The sequence below is a fragment of the Aethina tumida genome, chromosome 2, assembly GCF_024364675.1.
Source record: "Aethina tumida isolate Nest 87 chromosome 2, icAetTumi1.1, whole genome shotgun sequence".
Taxonomy (NCBI): domain Eukaryota; kingdom Metazoa; phylum Arthropoda; class Insecta; order Coleoptera; family Nitidulidae; genus Aethina; species Aethina tumida.
In genome coordinates this window covers 25,412,804-25,428,881 of record NC_065436.1, presented here as the reverse complement: position 1 = coordinate 25,428,881, position 16,078 = coordinate 25,412,804, and the positions used below count along the sequence as shown (strand labels likewise).

The window sequence follows — 16,078 nt, the reverse complement described above, 5'->3', positions numbered from 1 at the left end:
TTGGTTTTTCTTGGTCTTATAGTTTTATTTTTTTCTTTCATTTGTATATATACTGTAAAACAAAAAATTATTGTGGATTTTGTGGAGATTAGTGACATTTAGTAAAAAGTTGTTCTACTTTTTGACAGCCGAATATTTAGTTTATTGATTTGTAGGTAACAGAATTATTTTTAATACAAAAATATTTACCAATATATGTTTGTATAGGTGTGTTCATAATTAGTATAATTCGCATATACAATGTAGCAATTTATACATTTTTAAAGTTGCTTTATTTTCTGTCAATACTGTATATGGACAAAATATCACATTTTTTAGAATAAAATCACAACATACTGAGTAATTTTTTTGGCATGAAAATTTGAAGAAATCATAATAGCAATTTATTTATAGAAAATCTAAGTAAAACACTGAATTGTCAAAATCGGTTAAAACATCATATCATGATATGATTACGTTTTTCATTTGATTGAATACTAATCAGATATAATTTATGTACATTCATCTTTAATTGTATATATTATAATTGTTCTTGTTTATCTTTTACAAAGAAGTTTATAAAAACATATTTAATTTATTACCACTTCAGTAATCACATATTAAAAAGACATATCAAATTAAAATCACCCTTTTATTACACACACTGAGTATGGAATTTTGAAGTAAAGTTGTGAAAACAACTAAAATTTAATTTTGAAAGTAAATGACATTCGTGTGTCCCGCATGTTTGTGTTTTATGTGATTCGTCAAATTTCCCTTGACTTTCGTTCTGTAGTCGCATTCGTGGCAGGAAAACTGAGGCTCCTTTCCGCATTCGTATTTCAGGTGTTGTGCCAGTCCTCGTCTCCATTTATAACTTCTACTACAATTGGGACATTTGTGACGGTTTTCTAAAAAAGATTCTGTTAATTTGTAGCAATAATAAACTACAGTTCATACTAGAATAATAATTCTGATTTATTTTATTCAAATAGCAACGTAGTAATAAAAAACCTCTGTCAATTCAAATTTGTTTAATAAAAAAACATCTTGATACAAGAAATAAAAAATAAATATTTTTATGAATAATTAAGAAGGCATTTCTTTAAATGTTTGTTGTAAACATGTAGTGTTAAGTTATACTTTTGTTTGCACTTGTACGAACACTTATCACATGCGAAAGACGGCTCCTTCTTGCATTCGTACTTTAAGTGCCTGCTGAGGGTCGTCTTATTTTTGTAAGACTTGTTACAAACGGAACACGAATATCCTCCGAAGAAAACTGCAAATAAAACAACAATGAATTTAACTCATTAAAATAAAAATCATAAAAATAATGTGACGACCCAAATAAATAATGGTTAGTAGAATAAGTAAATACCAGTGAGTTGGACGATTTATTTAGTTAATATGTTTATGTATGCATAACACGTGACGTTTAAGGTTTTCCTTTCTCTTAGATTTATAGGAGCATCCTTCTTCGACACAATGAAACCTCGGCTCCTTTCCGCATTCGTATCTTTGATGTTTTGTGAGATTGTACATGGTCCGATATGCTCTGCCACAGAAACATGCGAAAGGTCGCAGCGAATCTAAAATTACTCTCGTTAAATACCACCTAAATTTATTTTAATATAATGAGGATATTTTGTTCTTAACATTTCTTTCTGGAGCAGACTAACACTGTTGCCGAAAGGGGTAATAAAAGACGTTATTACATCAATAATAGTTTACTGACTTATTTTATGAATACGGAAGTAATGACTTTTTAAAGCTCCCTTTTGTTTCGACTTATAAGTGCACCATGGTACTTCACATATATACTTCAATTCCTTTTTACAATAATATTTTGAGTGCATTGTTAAACTTTTGAACGAAGTGTACGACCTGCCGCAGTCGCAAAATAATGTTGGATCTGAAATGACATACACAAATTTTTAATAACTGACATACATTAAATGGCATGTTAATGTAGTTAATTTTAAGAAATTGTAAGGTGCTAAATAAGAATGCTAAAACAGTGCTGATATGGTTAGTGTATTAATTTATTTCTCTATGTACAGTTAATACGTGTCGTTTTAAATTCTCTTTCTTTTTTGATTTGTATGAGCATCCAGTTGTCGAACAAATATAATTGGCCTCCTTTTTACAGTAATACCGTTGGTGCATAGTGAGACTTTTAAGTGTGCGATAAGAGTTACCACAGTCGCAACGTAACGTTGGATCTGAAACAAGAGGTGCATTTATTTCTTATGGTTGATAATGACCATTTCTTAACAACACATTAAAAAAAATAGATCACTAAACTAGTACATAAATATGACCAATAGTCCACGTAGATATATATTATCTAAGTGGAGTACTAACCATTATGTACTATACTTTATCAGTAACTAACTTAAATTATTATAAAAGTTAATGTTTACAACAAATTAAGAATAAAAAATCCAATCTAATAAAAAAAGGCAAATTGCAAATTAAAAATCAGCCTGGTCCTTCCTATTAAATAGTTACAATCACAGAAAATAAACTATTTTATTAACAATTTTATCAAAAAATGATTTAAAATATGGAAAATTAACCACAAAAAAATTATCGATACAAATTTTATATTCAGTTAGACAGACAGCTTGAGTAAACATTTAGATTTATTGAGTAACTAATGACCTACAAAAGAAAATCAGTTAGGTTAAGGATACACATAGTTGTAAATAAAATTTCTTTATATTTAAGGAGTATGTAATATTTGAAATTTTGTTGGTAACATCTTATTTTGTAGATATTAATCCAGTACAAACTTGTATATTTGTTTATTTTGGTATGAGAACATTCAATACCCTCCCGACTGGATCCTTCTAGTTTCATGCTCCCAAAATTCTTAAAGGTTTGCAGATGTATGTCATTAGTATTTGCTTCATTGATTAATAGATTGTGGTCGTGTTTTCAACATTTTCTTTATAAGAGAAATTTAAATTCCAACTTGTTGCAGTATTAAACGTACGGTTTATGACCGACTTTTACTCCTATATAAATTTTTTACAAAACATGAAAACGATTTCATCCGATAAATTATAGAGCTCTTTATTTTAACACAGTTTTAATACAATTTTAACAAAGTTTTAACACAGGATGATCCATAACAAGGTTAGTAGTCAGTTAAAAAACTTGAAAACATAATTTAATAAAACAGAAAACTAACCTCTTTCAAAAGTTACCAATTTTAGATTTTATCAAATAAATATTAGAGTTTCCTTAAGTGGAACTTGGTGAAGAAGGATATTTTGGACATTTGTAATTCTTTTACTTTGTGTTATATTTTTTATTAGGACCTGCAAGCAAGTACTGTATCAAACCTTAAATTTCAGTCTACGTTAGTTCACTTTAGGGTTTTAGGTTTATTGGTTCTGAAAATGACATTTGTGCCAAATAAAATGTATTTATGGGGAGTTACTGCTTGAACAGCCGAAAAAAAAAATTACGTATTGTGTTTGGAGATGAAAAATGATATTACACTATGATACACTATGATAATTCAAATCGTGGGGTAAGCCCGGACATGCTTCAACATCGTCCCCAACAGCAAATATTCTTGGTTCAAAGCTTCTTATCAGCATTTGGTAGAATCTGCCGAGTATAATTTATTATGAGCCGGTTAAACCGAATGAAACTCACAAGAGATCGCAATCGCCTTTCTATTCTGATGAAGGTACTAAAGAATTGATCGATTCTTCTAGCCCCAAATGACGAGGAATTTATATGCTGCCATAAATATGGAAGTGGTTGCCATGGCCAATACTTTGAGCAAAATATTTTTGTTCTTTATATTTTAAATAAAGCTTTGGTTTTAAAATATTCGATTTAGTGAATTAAAATGGTACATTGTTGCAATATTTCCATTAATTCGGTTCTGACATTTGTTATTCCTGTTTGTCAGAAAGCTAAATTAATAGAGATATTGCAACAATGCACCATTTTAATAGAATAATATCTGGTCTAAATATTATTTTTCTTTCCTTGTTCATTAAGACTCTTCATGATATTTTATGTTATACTATACCATTTCAAAGTTTGTGACACTTTTCTCACCCCTACACACTTTATATACTTTAGTTTACAAATAATTTCTTGCTCTTAGCTAACTCTTCACGTATAATGAGGTTTAAATTTTAAACATTAATTGCAATTAATATTTTGCTTTGTTGCGAGAAAATACAATTTTAATCATTAATAAAGGTATTTATTTTTACAACTATAAATATGCCGTTTTAAATTTTGCTTTCTCTTGGACCTGTAATTACATTCGGGAACGGTGCAAAAGTATTGCGGCTCTGTACCACAGTCTATCTTCTGGTGCTTTTGTAAAGTGATGTGAGATTTGAATGATTTTCCACATGAGTCGCACTTAACTCTTTGTTCATATATAGACCAGTTACCTAAAAACATGTTACGTTAAAAAAATGAAAGATACAGGAAATATATCAAAAAGAGGGCAAATCACAATGCTTTTAGGATTTTGGTCACATTTATCGTACTTAAATATTAAAACTTAAATATCAATTTAAATAATAAATGAATAACAGAAAATTTGAATTTATTTAATACATAAGTATTTCATTATACAACCTAATAAACTTCTATAATCAATACTTTTAGTAACAAAATTGCTCTACAAAAAGTTTCACTCCCATTTAAGTACATACTAATTAGTTAATTAAACCATAATGATTGAAAATTGTCTAGATAAATCTAGGATAAATGTTATTATACTGGTGGTGGGCCGTTTATGTGAACCCAAACATGACTTTTCAGATGGTCCTTCCTTTTGAATGTCTTAAAACAAAAGTTACATTCAAATTTCCGTTCTTTGCCGCACTCGTACATGGTGTGACGTTTCAACGTGTGCTTGTGAACGTAAGATTTGCCGCACTTCCAACATTGAAACTTGAGACCTGAAATAATATCGATATTAGTTTACGTACGGTAATAAATTATAATAAATTGCTCTTAAATAGTTAGTTACAATAAATGTGGAGGTGTAAGTAAGACGTAACAATAAATTCACAAAATTTTATTAATTAAATAGTAACATTGGTGACTGTAGTATACCTTACTTAAACTATACTATAAATCATTGCTATATAGGAACTTGAATTATATTATAAAATTAATTAATTAACGAACTTTGAACGCCCTGTTTGGGAATTCGGCATTTTTTTAAATATTCCTTCCGGTACTCCACAACGGATGGAGACATTTCGTTCTTCATAAAATGCGAATTCAGGTGCCTGTTGAGGTTGTGTTTTATATTGGTTTTGTAGATGCAACTTGGTATGTCACAGGCAAACTTCGCAGTTTTGCCGGTGCTGACGAACCGATTCTTCTCGTGCGAAACCTTTACCGCATTTTTTGCACAAGAAGCCTACAAATTAGTGATTTATTTTCAGTGTCGAAATAGGAAATGTATAACAATGAAAGCTCCCTACACTAATCAAACGTGAACACAACTTTAAAGCACACGATAAGCATCTGCCTAGCTCTGTTTTACAATATACTTATTCAAGAAAAAAATATTTTATTAGGGTAATTTCGGTGTGCTCATTTCATTTGAGATTTACGTACATAGATAATGGCAAATTTGAGTTTTTTTTAGATTGAGATGAATAATTATAAAAGTGATTAAATGTTGAAGGTTCAGCAATTTATTCAGCAACAAATATTTCTAACATTCCAAGTGTATTTTAGTATATAGTTTATTTATTCTGATACATTTTTATGCTCTTTCACATATACTCATACCACAATCATCAATTTTCCATGGTTTACTTACCGATGCTACAAAATTTTCAGTCAAAGCTTTTTAAATTGTCCAGATTGGTCTACCAGATCTTGAACGACTAAAAAACTATATATTAAATTTAATTGTTGTTAAATGAAAACTGAACACAAATTTACCATTATCATAAGTGAAAGAACGTGTTCACTAAAATTACAGTAAATATCTACATATTTGCTGAAAACTGGAGTGACTGAAGATGAAAATGTGAATGTTGTTGTGGTTTTTACATTTTATTATTTAACGTATACGAAATTGGGTAGAAAATAAACCACTTTTTACTTAAATAAATTTATTGTTTTCTAAAAAAAAAATAAATTATGAAATCTTCTTTACTAGTGACGAGTGAGACTTATTTGAAGTGCGTAACCTTTACCACAGTTTACACAAATGTGTTATGAAAACACTAAAAATTTTAATTAATTAAATTAAATTCGGTATTCATTTTTTAATTGGGTAAATTAGAAAATTTTGGAATAAATTTAATTATAAAAATATGCATTGTTTAAACACATTTTAACTGTAAGGTCTTCTTACAATATTCAGTGATCAGGGGTGACATTTCATTCTTCTTGTAGTGATTCACTAGATGTTTGTTCAAATTCGATTTAATGTTTGTTCTGTAAGAACAAAAAGTTACATCACAGGCAAATCGCGCTTCTTTCCCGCAATATGTTTTGTGCTGTATTAAAGAAACCTTTTTCGCATATCGTTTTCCACATATGATACAAGCATGACCTAAAAAATAATATACTTAAATTGAATACAAAGGTTAACCCAACAATTGGAGGAAAACTATACAACTATGTTTAATATAACTTTTATTTATAAAAATGAAAATAGTCAAAACAGTATAAAATAATTGTAAACTTTTCGTGAATGCAAATAATCTTTTCCATTGAACCATCATAACACATGAAAATTTTCTGTACTGGTGTAACACTACTCACATTCAAACCGTCTCAATCAGTCACATTTATAATTGTTGTGATAAAAAAATATATTTTTAAATAAAAATAATACAGTATATGTGTAACTGAATTAAATTAATTGTTGAATTGGCATAAATTTTGTTATCCGATCTTATTACAATATTTTACGATTAGTGGTGATACATCATGCTTCTTGTAATGGTTCATTAGATGCTTGTTCAAATTCGACTTTATGTTCGTTTTGTACGAACAACAAGTTACATCACATGCAAAACGTGCTTCTTTTCCACAAAATTTTTTGTGCTGAATTAAAGAAACTTTCTTCGTATATCGTTTCCCACATATCATGCAAGCATGACCTAAAAATAATGTAATTAAATTAAATATAAAACATAAACTCAATAAGTGCAGGACAACCACTTTTATTTATTTAAAGAACAAAAATGGACAAAACAGTATAAAATAATTGTAAATATTTGTTGGCATATAATTTTAAAATCTTTCATAAATTCAATATATCTTTTGTTTCCTGTCATGACACTTGAAGATGATCTTTTTTTTCTCACAGTTGTCACTTTCATGACAGCTCATTTTAACTCGTACATAATTGTAGTGCCTAGAAAATCTTTTTTCATGGTTAACATATATATTCTAGTTACAAAATTACGGACAAATTAGAAATTTTATTAATTATTTTGATCCTTGCTTATGGCTTATACACATTTTTACTTAACATCTTATTAGAAAATTTTGTGATCAGTGGGGATACTTGGTTATGTAAATAGTGAATCATTAAATGTTTATCCAAATTCGATGTATTGTGCGTTTTATATGAACAAAGAGCTACATCACACTTAAGCTGGACTTTTATACCACAATATTTCTTGTGTCTTCTTAAGTAACCAAGCCTTGTACATCTTTTTCCACATTTCTCACAAACATTACCTAAAAATAAAACGCTTAAAATAATTACAAACATTAACCTAACAATTACACAATGGTTGAGCAATAATATTTCTTAAAAATACTGGAAATAGACAAAAGAAATAGTTTAAGCATACAATTTATTACGTTTTTTGGTACATAATTTCAGAACTTTGTCAATGCTTAATCTTAAATATTAATAATATTAATAATAATTGTAATACAGATTTCGCTTGATGTTGGTTTTGTAATAGCAGTGACGAATGTCACAGCAAAATTTCATTTCTTTCCCGTAGTATATCAGATACTTTTTCACCCTGGTTCTTCCTACATATAATTTACCACAAGAGGCGCACTCTAATGCTGAAAGACAAAATCATAAATAAAAATTAATGCTAAAACAAAGGCAATATACTTACTACATTTAAAAGCAATTAAAGGCGTAGAAACGTCAATTTCAAGGTTTATAAAACTTTCACCATTTATTTAGGCCACACTTATTCTCCAGGTGTGTGTATCACGCCTATTTATTCATGGGGGGCGTAGCTCAGATGGTAGAGCGCTCGCTTAGCATGCGAGAGGTACCGGGATCGATACCCGGCGCCTCCAAACACACTTTTACTCAAAAATACGAGTGATTTGAACGACACGTTAGAAGCGAAAAGGTTTCGTAATTTTAAACATTGGCACAAGAAATATGATCGATGTTTGTTTCCTAAATTTTGTCAAATTTTTAGTCCTATATTCGTTGGTCTCTATAAACAGAACGTATAAAAGACTAAAACGCAATGTTTACTTGGTCATATTTATTTTTTGTATCAGATATTTTTCCCCTATAAACATAAAATAGCCTTACTGTGCTCCTTAAATTGGTTAAAAAAATAGAATATACTAAGCAAGAAATTTCTGTAAAATACTAACTCATCTTGTAACTTCGACATCGAAGGAATAATATGAATCAACATCTGGTCCAATCACATTATGTTTTCGATATAAATGTTGTTTCATGTTGTTCTTCCTCGTCGATCTGTAATTGCACATTCCGAATGAACACTTCAGTTTTTTTCCTCCGCAATCGTAGTTCTCGTGGACGTACAAGGACATTTCCCTTTTGTACAACTTATTGCATCTTGAACACTTGTAAATCTTTTCACCGTCTGAAATGTGTTTGTATTTTACTTATATGATGTACTCTACTTGAAGACACACTACTCATGCAAAGAAGTTTCGGAGAGAAAAAGACAAGGACGGATTTGAAGTTTTTACTGTACACAGCAAAATATAGAATGGTAATAATAAAAAATTGTATATAAAATATATTTTATTGGTCTGACAGTTTGGTGTGAATAATAATTGCGTATGAGTGGAGATTCTTCCTCGTAAATGTTTTATGACAATATTTGCATTGGAATTGTCGTATTCCATTACATTCGTATTTAGAATGTCGTTTTAAATTTCGAAGAAGTGAGTAATTTTTACCACAAGTCGCACAAAAATATCCGGATAAATCTGAAAGTTTTATGTTAAAAACATACACAAGCAACCAGTTTATAACCATATAAACATACCACAGAATTACCGATAAATATTGAAACCAAGAGTTCTTGGGACTAGTCCTTTGAATGAAATATTTGAGTTTATGTTTGATTACTCAGAGAGTCCTATTTGTGACACTTCATTTGTAGTCACCCTCAAAATTCTTATTGTTTATAGAAAAATGCAGACTTACCATTTCGCCATTTCAGTTATTTCTTATACAAACCAATACTTCTTGACGCAAACTGATATTTCCACAATAATTCTATTGACATCCACGTACCTGGATCTGTCCACTCACAGACTATACACTTACAATCACATTTATTTGACAAATGTCAAGTAAACATGAAAATGGTTTCAAAATTGACTAATTAAAGTGGTGCCAACATTCAAAAAATGAATTATATCGTGAAAATTCTTAAATATTCAAACAGCATATATATTGTACAAAATGATTCTGAGGCAATTGAACGTCATTTTATAGATCCAGATACCATTCCAACTTTAACGTTCTGCTTGGATAAGAATCTACATTTGAACTAAAATAATTCTTAGAAATATATTGATTTGTACAAGGAGTGTCAAAAATGGCAGAATGGTACGTTTTTATCTTTCTAAAAAGTCTCACTAATTTTACTGATATTTTTCTCCTAAAACGCTAATGCAATGCAATGCAAAAAGGGCCCTGGAATAGTCCCAAGAATTCGGGCCAATATTTAATTGCAATTCTAGGACAGTCTGTATATATAAATTTTGGGAGTCAAAAAATAAAATGTGACAAAATTTTTTATGTTTTATTAATGTACAATAAGTTATTAGGAGACTTGTAAAGATAAATTATTGTAATTTTTTTATATAGTCAGTAACTTCACCCAATAGTTTATGTTGCATTACTATGTGTTTTTTAACATTTTCTTTTCTGTTAGAAGAATATCCACAAATGCCAACATTGCAATAAAACGGTTTGTCTTTACCACAGTCGAATTTAAGGTGCTTGTAGTACGAATTTTTCTTGTTGTACTTCTTCATGCAAGTTGGACACTCGTATAAGAAATCTGAAATTTATTTTATATCAATAAGGAACAACTGCACAATCAATATCCAATTTAAATTTTCAATTAATAAAAACTTAAATGGGAAAAGTTGCTTAGTAGTACCTCTATAATTTCCAAACATAAAAACAAATTAATTGTTTGTGTACGTATAAGCAATTTGATTTAGTGTTCGTTAATAATAGAGTACCTTACTCATGCAAAAGTTAATATCTTCTACGAACCTGTTACTGCTACTTAGAATAACTAAGAAACAACGGTGTTCAAGTGACTTTTATTATATTTTCAATATACAAAGTACTATTGTAATTGGAAATTAAATTAGTATTGAATGAACTAATGCCAAGTGACGTTTTAGGTCGTGTTTCCTTTTAAAAACAGTACGACATTCGCCCTCCGTACACTGAAATTGTCTATTGGCGCAGTCTTTTCTTTTGTGCGCACTAAGTGAACTCTTCTTGGAGTACGACTTCCCACACTGGTCGCACTTCAGCCCTACAAAAAATTGTATATTCAGTATTTTTAAATTATATGCCAAAAACCCACCAAATGTTTAACTTTGACAAAATAAAACAATTCGCAATAAATATATTTATTGAAGTGTTGAACTTTTTTATGCAGCTACACAAGGCATCTTTCTCTAAAATACTGAAGGTGAATTTTCATTTGTTAAAATCGATAATTTTTATCAGATTTCGTCAAATCCATTTTGTTCATTAAAATTAAATTCATGGATTTCAATAAACACTGTGCCATATACCTATTTTACACGTAAATTTTTATTAATAAAGAAGGAAAGAACTTTCGCTTTAAAATATTTGCATTTTGAACAACAGATTTTTATTTCATAATGATACTGTACAAGTTATAAAAATGTACTAAAATTTTTGACCAATAGTTGTTACATTTTGTATATGAAACACCCGCTTAAGTTTATTTGGGAATAATTACAAGACAATATGAATCAGCATCCGCACCATATATATTATGTTTTCGAGATAAATGCTGTTTCAGATTGTTCTTCCTCGTGGATCTGTAGTCACACGTTCCGAATGCACACTTCAATTGTAATGCCCTATAAGCGCAGTCTTGACTCTTGTGTACACTGAGCGACAACTTATTCGAGTACCATTTCCCGCACTGATCGCATTTCAAACCTAGAAAAAAGTTACGTTGAATATTTTTAAATTCAAGAAAACTTCTTGTTTCCAAATTCTGTTTGTTAATTACCGTTTTTCATCAAACTAACATAATTAAACACAATTTTCACATAGGCATATTTTTATTTTTTACAAGATATTCAGTCACATAAAAAAGTGTTTATTAAGTAAAAAAAAAGAGTACATTTTAAGATTGTCCATCAACGATGAAATAATATGAATCAATAGCTTGTCCAACAATATTGTGTTTCCGACATAAGTGAAGTTTCAAGTTGCTTTTCCTCGACGACTTGTATTTGCACGATTCGAATGCGCATTTCAGTTGGAACGTCTTGTTGACGCAGTCCTTACTCTTGTGGGCATTGAGTGAAGTCTTCTTCGAGTACGACTTCCCGCACTGGTCGCACTTTAGACCTACAAAAGAAACTGATGTTCGGTTCGGTAATATTTCAAACAATTTTCTTGTAATTTTAATCATTCACATATTTGGCGGTACCGATAGTGAATTCTCTTCTCTTATAATGTATGGTTACCAAATTCTGCTTTTTGGCCATAATAAAAAACTAAAAACACGTTGTCATTTCGACATATTTGTATTTTTCACAAGAGAATTAAACCTCACTGACATAAAAAGTACTATTGTACAATTTTTTCCTTACGTCGTGTAGAAAATTAGAAAGGTCACACAAATATAGTCATGTTTTAGTCAAATTCGGAAACACATTAAGTTTATTTTCCAGCAACGACAAAATAATATGCACGAGTAGCTGGACCAACAATATTGTGTTTCCGACATAAATGCAGTTCCAAATTGTCTTTCGTCGTCTTTGGACGTCCTGTTGTTGCATTTTCCGATTCCGCATTTCATGGATTTTTAACATTTATATAATCAATAATTTAAATATTTATTTTGCTGTGTTATTGGTGAATTCCCTCATCCAATAATCGACGGTCGTTTTTCCCTTTTATGCGATATTCTTTTCGTTTATGGTAACAATAAAGTACTAGAACACAAATTTCGGTTGGTTTTATTTATATTTTTACAAGAAATTTTAAATTATAGTCAAATTTTTGTCATATTTAGGTTTGTTTGATAGTAATGGTATAGCCAATGGAAGAATATATGGGTTATTAATATTGTGTTTCTGACATAAATGCTGTTGCAAATTTTCTTTCCTTATTGTCCTATAATTGCATGATTCAAAATTGCATTTCAGATAGAAAGTTACATTGGTACATTGTTTGCTCCTGTGCACACTGAGAGAACTCATCTGCGCGTCCGGCTGCCTGAGTTCTTCGCGCTTCAGACCTGCAAAAAGTGTTCAGAATTTTTAAATTCAAGTACTTTAGACATATTTTCATCACATTCGATTTCTATTTATTGGATAGAAGGGATTATGAAATACTGAATAAAAGATAAACACAACTGTCACTTCAATATATTTGCATCTTACATTGTTGAAGAATACTGAAAAGGCCTAAATTTCAGCAACGATAAAATAATATGAATCAGAAGCTGGTCCAACAATATTGTGTTTCTAACACAAATGTTCTGTGCATGTTCTGAATGCGTATGGAGCGACCTCTTCTTCTAGCACGATTTTCCCTAATAGAGAAAGAATGGAAAAAGTTCATAATTTATTAACTCACTTCGAAAACTTGATCAGTTATTCAATTTTCAAATAAACCAGACATTTTGCTGATTACGTTTATTGTCGGAAAATGTACATTTACTCTTGAATGCAGTGAAACTTTTTCGTGTGCACTTTCAGCCCACCTCTTTGTCTGAAGTACTTCAGACAAATTCCGCATTGGAATTGAGGCGGCATGTTGCATTCGTATCGGATGTGTTGACCTACTGCATTTCTGTACTTGTACGGTCTTCCGCATCTGTTGCACACGTAGAAATCACCTCGTTTCGAATATCCGCCGGAGTCTAGTTCTAAAATAAATACGTTTATTAATTTATGTTTCCTTAATACTAGTTTGTGACTGTAAGTAAATAAATTCGTTTAGAATTTTTAAACAGTTTATTATGAAATTTACACGTGAAATTTATGAATGTGGACGTTGAGGCTGCTCCTTTGCCTAAAATATTTCAAACAACTCGGACACTGGAACTGTGGGGGTTTACCACATTCGTATCGGATGTGTTGACCTACTGCGTTTTTGTACTTGTACGGTCTTTCGCATCTGTTGCACACGTACGAGTTACCAACTTTCGAAAATCCGCCAGAACCTACAAATAAAATAAATGTGTTTATTAATTTGTGTTTGTTTCTTACTAGTTTGTGGTGGTAAGTGAATTAGACCTGAATTTTAAAACAGTTTATTATTAAATTTTCGTAAAATTTACATGTGAAATTTATGGATGTGTACGTTGAGGCTACTCCTTTGCCTAAAATATTTCAAACAACTCGGACATTGGAATTGTGGCGGTTTATCACATTCATATCGGATATGTTGGACAACTGCATTTTTATTTTTGTACCTCCTTTGACATTTGTCGCAAGTGTACCCATTAAATAAATCCTTTGAAAATCCTGCAAAAAAATTAATTGTCTTTAATTGAAAACATATTTAGTTATTTGTATGCTCGTCCGCATATTTGACAGTGGTGATTTCTGTTCTGTTCTAAAATTAGAAATTAGTTAAAACTGAATTGCTTAATATTTTATTATTAGAATTAGGTATATAATTTTTCACACAATAAACAATTTACACGAAAACCACATAGTTTACTAATTTTAACGATAATAATAAGAATAACATATTTTAATAAATTAAAATTTAAAACTATATTTGGCAAGTTAATACCTGGATTAATGGATAAAATTAGAGAAAATATACTTGTTTCAATTATGGATATGTATTATATAATTTATGTTTGTTATACTAAATCTAAGTAGTTTTAATATCAGAACATACAAACAAAAATTGTAAAAATGTGATGAATAAATTAATATTAATTAATTAATGGAAATAAATTTGAAACTAATTCGTTATTTATTTAGTATACAGGAGTGTCCACTAAATTTCGACATGATTAGTAGAGTGAGGGTACCATTAAGACACTGATTTTTTATCATACTATTTCTAGAACGTTGTCTGTGGTAAGGTTATGTTAGGTTAGGATAAGTTAACACGTTAAAGACCGCATGCCCACCGGTGGGTCACTACGTGCTCACGGGTGGGCATGATTTTATTACAATTTATGTACAATAGTCGATTCGCCGCTCCCTCGACGAGGTACTGCATATAGCGGACTTTGACATAGCCTCATTTTAAAACGATTTTTTTGTGAATTCAAAAAAAAATTGAAGAGTTTATAAGATTTTCAAAGTAAAATAAAAAATCATTTAGAACACAACTTTTAATATATATTTTATTCAATATTTGTAATATAATTTACTAAATATCTTTTATGCAACATTTTCGTGATTTTTCAAAGAACAGTCGATACAAATTGGTATTTTTCATAATCTAAGGTTTATTTTAAATATTGTAAAATAATGTGTTAAATATATAAATAGCACATTGTTATATTAGAAGAATAAAGGAGAAAGTTTGATTTGATTTAAATGGTTAGGTTATCACAAAAGAATGTTTTTGGATTTACCTAAAAACAATTTATTAATAACAATTGCTACAACAATACACACAAGAGTTTTATTTACCCTAAATTTTCAGATAAATGTATTAATTGCAGTTGTGCCGCATAAAACAATAAAACATTATCAATACTGCAAAAAATTTAATTCAATTAAATATAAATGGGTAGGATGGAAGTAGGTTTAACAAAAAGATACTTACACAAAATAAGAAAGAAATATTATATTATACAATATATAAAATAAAAGATTATTAAAATATTTATACAAATTAGAACAAAAATAAATGATTAGGTAAAGGTTCACCTTCGAATTATATTTTTTTTTTCAAGGAATTTAATAAAACGAAAACATTCGAGAGAAATTAATGAGTAATAAGATTTTCAGTAAAATAAAAATAAAAAATCATTTAGGACACAACAATATTTGTGATATAACTACTAAATATCTTTTATGCAAAATTTTTGTGATTTTTTTGAAAACAGACGATACAAATTGGTATTTTGCATTTTTCACAAATTGTATTAATTTTTTTGGCATTCTTACGAGCATATGCAGATCCTTGTAAAATGGACATTTGTTTGTAGCAAGGACGGCATCGTTTTCTCGTTTGTCTTTTCTGGCCTTCAACTTCTTTCAAGAAGTGTACAGTAGACGTTGAGGGAGTTGGAATTGTCGGTGATGAATCTGTAATTGTCATTGCAGTTAAATAATGTCTACCTCAAATTATTGTACACTTAAAAAATATTTAAAAATAATATATGTAATTAATAATAAAAAAAGCCGGTCCATATGTGAGAAATACGATTTTGCAACGCGATATTCAACGTGTTAAACTAGGTTAGGTTAACTACACAGAGTTGGGAATAACCGATTAATCTCATCATTATTATGCACCCACGTACTTGAAATTAAAACAAGATTCACTCTAATTTTGTCCAAAATGTATGTGAAGATTTTTTGGCAGTTTTCAGGTAAATTCATGCAATATAATTCAAATACAGGCTTACAATTTAACAAATATTACATTAAATAATTATACAAAGGA

The 16,078-nt window shown here is 29.6% G+C and overlaps 1 long non-coding RNA gene and 1 other non-coding gene across 2 annotated transcripts; one reads left to right on the top strand and one right to left on the bottom strand.

The window, feature by feature from the left end:
* Positions 1 to 612: 612 nt before the first annotated feature.
* LOC126264700 (uncharacterized) lies at positions 613 to 2,209 on the bottom strand. Its single transcript, XR_007547367.1, has 2 exons — positions 1,361 to 2,209; positions 613 to 1,261 (listed from the first exon to the last, which is right to left on the bottom strand). It is a non-coding gene; the product is annotated as an uncharacterized LOC126264700 (long non-coding RNA).
* A 5,995-nt stretch (positions 2,210 to 8,204) lies between these two features.
* On the top strand, positions 8,205 to 8,277 carry Trnaa-agc (transfer RNA alanine (anticodon AGC)). The gene has a single exon. It is a non-coding gene; the product is annotated as a tRNA-Ala (tRNA).
* Positions 8,278 to 16,078: the final 7,801 nt, after the last annotated feature.